At 42.3% G+C, this 6,893-nt stretch overlaps 1 protein-coding gene across 1 annotated transcript in view; it reads left to right on the top strand.

Moving 5' to 3' along the window:
• The first annotated feature begins 4,996 nt into the window (after positions 1–4,996).
• Positions 4,997–6,893, top strand: part of LOC116702275 (serine/threonine-protein kinase TAO2-like) — a 47,718-nt gene continuing 45,821 nt past the window's right edge. The window contains exon 1 of the mRNA XM_032536429.1: positions 4,997–5,008. The gene's annotated coding sequence lies outside the window, so the exon portion shown is untranslated. The remainder of the gene's footprint in view (positions 5,009–6,893) is intronic.

Genomic DNA, 6,893 nt, shown 5'->3' with positions numbered 1-6,893 from the left:
CAAGCGACCTTGTTGAAACAAAAATAAAGACAGGCTGTAGACTGGATTAAAGTATTGGAGATTGGTGAAAGAGTTTAATTATTTTCTCGAGAGAACAATCAAACAAAATGACGAGAATGGCAGTCATCACAATGCAACAGAGTAACAAGGTGACATACCATTCTGGTAAATACAATCAGTAATACACTTCTTTATATGCAGTGCCCCCAGAGGAAAACCAACCCTTGTTTGGAAACCAGTTAATCTCAAACATAACAATCAGTGGACCTCAGGCAGACAGTTGGAGCTCTTACGTATTTCTGAATCTGTCCCTCGTGGTCCAAGTGTCTGACCGGTCATTCTTAGCTAAAAAAGGACATCTTGTCTCTGGATAGGCTCTGGTCTCGACCTGGGACCTGCTATGAAAACACACGTTCTAGGCAATGTTTCTGTCAGGCTCCACGTCATCTATCCTTGGTGGGAAAATGCAAAGTCATAACATATCCAGTTGTCTCCTACAAGAGATACACTGAGGACAGATACAGGAACCAAATATCTGAGAGGCATTGAAGATATTATTATGAATAATTAATATGAAAATCATTGGTTAAATGTAATTTTGCCATTACATTCCCCCCTTTTGATTACATACTAATCACAACACAATTGAAAATTACTGAAAAGACAAAAAAAATGTTTTTGTGATGAATTTAAACCTCTTAGTTTAAGCTACCACTACATCTTAGTCTAAAAGAAAGATGAGAAGTAAAATGGAATTTATGAATCAGGAACTACTCAAATTTGGAAGCTGAGTCCGAGTTGCAACCGTCCTCATGGTAAGAGGGCAAATGGAACAATTCAGGACCATCATCTTTGAGTTGTAAGGCTTGATACTGAACCTTTTTAAGAGAAAACAAAGAAAATAATCATTCATATTAATGGGATAATACAACAAATACTTCAAAACAGAAACAGATCACAGAGATTACTGGAATCACAATATTCCCCATCCAAGCCTTCCACCCCTCCCCAAATATCCAAGCGCCCCAATCGCCCCCTGAATAAGTGTGAGGGACATCTTGAGCCCTAAGACTAGTGGCGAGGTGGTTTAGCTGATGGACGGTGTCAGTGAGGTTACCTTCAATGTCTGGGATTAATGCGCAGCATTGATCACCTAATACATGGCAGTGGCCCCCCCCTGAGCTGCTAACAGTAAATCTAGACCCATCTGGTGCTAAAGTAACATGTTACGCATAGCTCACAAGGCTTTAGGAAAATCGCTGAACCCCGCAAACATGACGGCGGTCAGATTTTCCAAACTTTCATGTATCTTATCAATATCATGTGCGTTATTAACTAAACCCTACCACGGAAGAATTCCTGAAACAAATTTGCTACTGTAACTCATCATTTTACATTAAGCTCTTAAAGTAAAATGCAGTCAATGTACAAATAGTTAATTAGGTTTAGCACGAGTGGTTTTATGGGTGAAGCCCGTTTCTGTGAGTGGGGAAACAATTAATCATTAATCAACATTAATCATCCTTACATCGCGTGTAAATTGCTGATTGAACCTAGTCATATGTGGATATGAAGCATTCTTTGTCAGAAGAAAGAAAGAACTCATTTATTTTGCACAATGTAATTTGAGTGATTTTTGTCATTTTGGACTGAAAGTAATCGCATGGTTGCAACAGAAAGGTAGTTGAGGATTAGACTAGACCATAGTTGTTGTCTTAAGGTTGTTGTTTTGTTATATTTCTCGTACCGGTTTCCAATACGGTCTAGAGAAAGGTGAGAGCGCGCTACTCTTTTACCCTTTATTTGATGACTGAAAACTGAGTGTGCGTGTGTACCGTGCATCTGTAGTAACATTTAATGGGAGAAGAAGTGGTGTTAGAATAAATGATGTCAGATTTATCTCTATCATATCTGTCTAACAACAAAAATGGTGCCCCCCCACAAACACAGACAGAAAACAGAGAACAAGAATACATCTGTGTCATACACCATGTCTGTCTCTTCCTGTGTTCTTCCATCGTCACAGCGAGGGCTGCGCCCTTCAGGGTGTGCTGTGTGTGTGTGGGTGGCTGGTCGATGCAGTACCAGGTGTAGATCGGCGGTCTTGCTTCTGGTGCCAGGATTCTTTGGTGTCAGAGGTTCGTCCACCAGCACATGACACACCGTCGGAGTCAGTCTTTACCACTGCCTCGTTTGGTGAGTTGTGTTGCAGCGTTGGTGGCACAGAACTTAGTCTGTCAGGCCACGGACTTCCGGGTGTCTGGCGGGACTGGCTTGTCCTGGTCCTGGAACCTCTTGCAGTGTGGTGCGTGGATCCAGAGCCCTCTCAGCAACCACTGTGTGGGTGACCCGAAGAACCTGGAAGGGACCTTGCCAGCGTTGGATTGCCAGTTCATCCTCCTGTAGTTTTGTTTCGACACGAAATCTCTGGCTGCAGCGTGTGGAGCGGCCCTCAGCTGGGTGGGGCAGGGCAGCAGACACCTGGATTTTAGGCAGGAGAGCAGAAGACAGTGTACACACTACTCTAAAATATCATGCTCGCACAGAGCGTGATGAGGGAAGGGTGCTCTAGAAGCTTCTAACCCCCACACTGGGTGGTCTGTGCGAAGAGAATTTCAAAAGGACTGAGGTACTGCGCGTTCTTACCCTTATTCACATGTACATAGTTTTGTTCTAAGTGCCGTTATCACTTGATAACCACTTGATATTATTAATATATAATATAAAATTTCTGTTATTTAGAGCTTTTGCTAACACTGAAGCAGTTGTTTTGAAGCGGGAAAACCCCACCCATTTTGACCAACCATCATCAAACAAAACTTTTTCACCTGTGACGGTGTGGAGATCTACAAATTTCATCATGATATGTTCAATGCCTGCTTTACAAAATTTTCCTTTTCGCAAATGATGTGAAGGCCTTTGTGTACCATGTTTTCTTTAACAATACTAGCACTCGCCCCTTTGACACATGGTCCCATGGGCCATGTGTCAACTTTGCAAAATGCGTGAACAAATGGTGTGGAAGGCAAGGTGTTGGTCCGGCCCCGGCCCGAACATCTCTTTAAAGTGCATCTGGCCTTTCCACTGTATTCTGCAGCTAGATCTGCAAGTGAAAAATCAGTCAGCCTGCACTGTGGTGTGCAGAACATTTGTATTAGCCTAGCTAAAATGGAAATAAGACAATGATCAATGGGATGCAAAATGGGCCTCCATAAGACTTTAGGAATTATCGTGTTCCACAATGCCCCAAAATCATGTACAACCCCAAAAGGCGTACCTGGAGTCTGTGTGGTTGTAACAGACGAACTTCAGCCAGTTTTACATGCTCAGTTAGAGCATGAGTCCAGCCCCGCCTGTCCTGTCCGGGTCAGGGCAGCGTGAGGCTGACCCATCCACATACAAAACCAGCTCGAGTTTGGCACCGGGTGTGTCAGTCAGATCTGGGCGCGGAGCACAGGTGTGTGCAACTCAGCCAAACAGTCATGCGGCTTTCCCTTTCCTGGACAGGCATAAGAAGCAGGGTTAAGCACTGTATAAAGGTTTAACAGTGACATTAGGCACATAAGCAGACATGTGTGATACCATAGAATATGTGCTGCAGATAAAGTGAAGGTCGTTGCTCCAATAGGATCAGAGAAACTACATTGTGCACTAACAATGTTAATGGAGCTAAAATAGGCCACAGGCTGACCTGTACCGTGAGGGCAAGAGAACAAACGTCATGCAGCCAAATGTTCACCACTGTTGAGTGAATGGAGTTTAGGGGTTTGGCAAACCAAGGTTGGAGGGCTTGAAAAGCTTTTTTAAGATTTACAAACGCCTAGTCCCCCTTGGTCATCTGAAGACAAGTTGTTACCATGTATTATGTCAGCTGAAGGCTGAACTGAGCATAATTTGGGATGAAAAAACACAACAATAGGAACACATCCCTAGAAATGACATAATTAGTTTCTTTGTTTCAAGTTTTGGGAGAAAAACTATTTCTCAATTCGAGATGAGGACAATGTTTTCCCTGACGCTGAAATGTCATGACCCAAAAAAAAATGCACTTCTTTTTTCACAAATTGCAGTTTGGCTAAACTAGCTCTGTGCCCTTCTGCTGCCAGGTGGCACAACAGTGCAATAGTGAAATAGTTAATCTTTCAAGGCTCTCTCTCAGTGCTTTGTTGTAGACAGTTGGGCTGTCAATAAAAAATCCTTATCCTAAACGTGTGAATGTGTAGGCCTTACCATCACATAAGAAGGCAACCCAGAAAGGCTGTCTTTGTTCACTGGACAACTGAAAAAAAGCGTTAGACAAAATGAACAACAGAAAAATATTGTGCCCCCTGGAATTCTGAATAGTGTACGGTTTGGCACACAGTGGGAGCACGTGCTGGACGCTGCATTTATGCTTTAAGGTCCGAACAAAACGCCAGTCGACCGGTTTCCCTTATCACGAATTTTCTTGACAGGGAAATAGAGTGGGCGAACGGGGTGAATCAGGACACGGAACCATAACACACGCTTTCAAAAGAGAGTTAAAAAAAACCGGCCTGATTCCGTTAATGCTCTTGTTTCAGTGGGTACTGAGGTTTTTTGGGCCTGAAATCTGAGCGAGGAGTGTGATGAAGACAGGCTGACAATTTTTGAGACCCGTCATACTTATGCGCTGCCCACAGGGTGATTCGGCACTTGGGACAGCAAAGGAGGATATCTGGGGAGAGACGGTCACAACATTATTCAAAATGTGTGTGTGTGTTGTGTGGGCAGCTTCTTTCTGCTGGAACACACTGCGCGTGAGCGGTCACATCGTGTGACAGGAGTTTGGATAAACTTTCAGTTCGGTCAGTCAGTGGTCACAGTCTAGGACACAGGGGTCCCAAGTTTCTCCACTGATCTGTGTGAGATTTGGACAAAGAGAGATATGAGCTTATGAGTGCTGGATTCTGAAAACATTCTCTTCTATCAGGTTATTCTACTGCACATCTTATTCATGCCCGTATATGTAAGCACACTCAAGCTATCTGTATCTTTCTTGAAAAACAAAAAAAAATCTTCAACAAACAGTGTCATCTTCCTGATAAGACAAAATAAGTGTGATGTAGGTTTAGTTTGACATGAAGTCAGCAAGGGGTTAATCCCATCTCTGGCCTCATGCAGCAGGCTTGCAGCCGAGACCAGAGAGATTCACCACTGAAAAAATCAGCTGAGATGGTGTGTGTGTGTGTGAAAAACCATGAGTCAGGCTGGCTGTGATTCTAATTCACAACCTTGAGACCCGTAGGAGGTTTGAGAAAACTCATGCCAAACATTAGATCCCTACCTAACAAGTTCCAAGGAACAGGAGAGAGCAAAACCGAAAATGTTGCCCTTCTCTCCTGCTCCGACTCATTTAGATCCCTATATTATGAATAATTAATATGAAAATCATTGGTTAAATGTAATTTTGCCATTACAACAGCTACGTAGTACTTTATACATTTTACTTGATTTGGTGCTACTAAAACGTCCTTAATGAATGATTCTAGAAATAATCGTCGATGACTTCATATTGATTGAATATTAATAATATACAGCTGACGTTACGTTACACCAAACTCCATTAGAAAAACTGTCAATTTTAGGCTGCTGTCAATGAACCGGATTAGTGGAGGAAGATGGATGGATGGATATTAATGAACAGTGATGTAGATTTTAAATCAAATAACAGCTACATGTTACATTATGTGTTGATTTGGTGCTAGTAAAACTTCCTAAATAAGTTATTCTAGAAATATTCTAGGAATTTAAGGACTACAGCTGATGTTAGGTTCCACCAAACTCCATTAGAAAAACTGTCAATTTTAGGATCTGACTTATAAACAATGCTATGGAGTTTATATTTAAGCTGTGTTTTGACTAGTTGTAATTGTGCAGATTTTTGTGCAAATTATGTGCTTAGACCTGAAGTTGCTGTTTTAACTAAATACCTGATATCTGTCAAATTAAGGTAGTTAGATTTTTATGTTGCATTGCCTTTTTTTAATGCTGAAGTTTACTGCCACAGAAGAGAGAATAATCTAGAAAACATTCACATTTAAGAAGCTTAAATCAGAATTATAAAGTCATCAATTATTTGTTTTTGTAATTAAAATGACTCAGACCGATTTAATAAACTCTCAGAATAGTTGGCGATTAATCTAATTGTTGACAACTGGATTAACTGATTCATCTTCGTAGCGGTACATTTTGTTTTTAATGGCACACACAGAGGCACGCACACACAGAGGCACGCACACACAGAGGCAGGCACACACAGAGGCAGGCACACACACACACACAGAGACTGAGGACACCACACACACAAACACACAAACACACACACAGAGGCAAGCAAACACACACACCCAGACACACACAAACACCACACAGAGACTGAGACAACACCACACACCACACACACAAAAACACCACACACACAGAGGACGAGAAGCACGCACACAACACACACAAACACCACACAGAGAATGGACACACACACCACACACAGAGACAGGGCACCACCCCAACACACACACACACACAACACACAAACAGAGGACTGAGGACAACACACACACACACACACAGACAGAGAGACACACACACACAGACAGAGAGACACAATCACACACAGACAGAGAGACACACAGACACACCTGACCATAAAAACAACAAACTGAAGTAAAATATTAAAAAGATCATTTATAATTGGCAAGATTTCCTTGATTAATCCATCATGTGGTAACAGTTGCTTCAGGTATTTACTTTTAAAACCTTCCCATCTAATTTGACTCTCTGCACCTTTAGGAAACCTATTTAAAACAGCGAGATGTCTGCAGTGAAAGGCGTAGCGATCGGCATCGACCTGGGCACCACCTACTCCTGCGTGG

This window comes from Etheostoma spectabile, chromosome 15 (assembly GCF_008692095.1).
Source record: "Etheostoma spectabile isolate EspeVRDwgs_2016 chromosome 15, UIUC_Espe_1.0, whole genome shotgun sequence".
Classification (NCBI taxonomy): Eukaryota; Metazoa; Chordata; class Actinopteri; order Perciformes; family Percidae; genus Etheostoma; species Etheostoma spectabile.
Note: the sequence above shows the minus strand (reverse complement) of the source record. Positions and strands in the feature narration are given on the sequence as shown.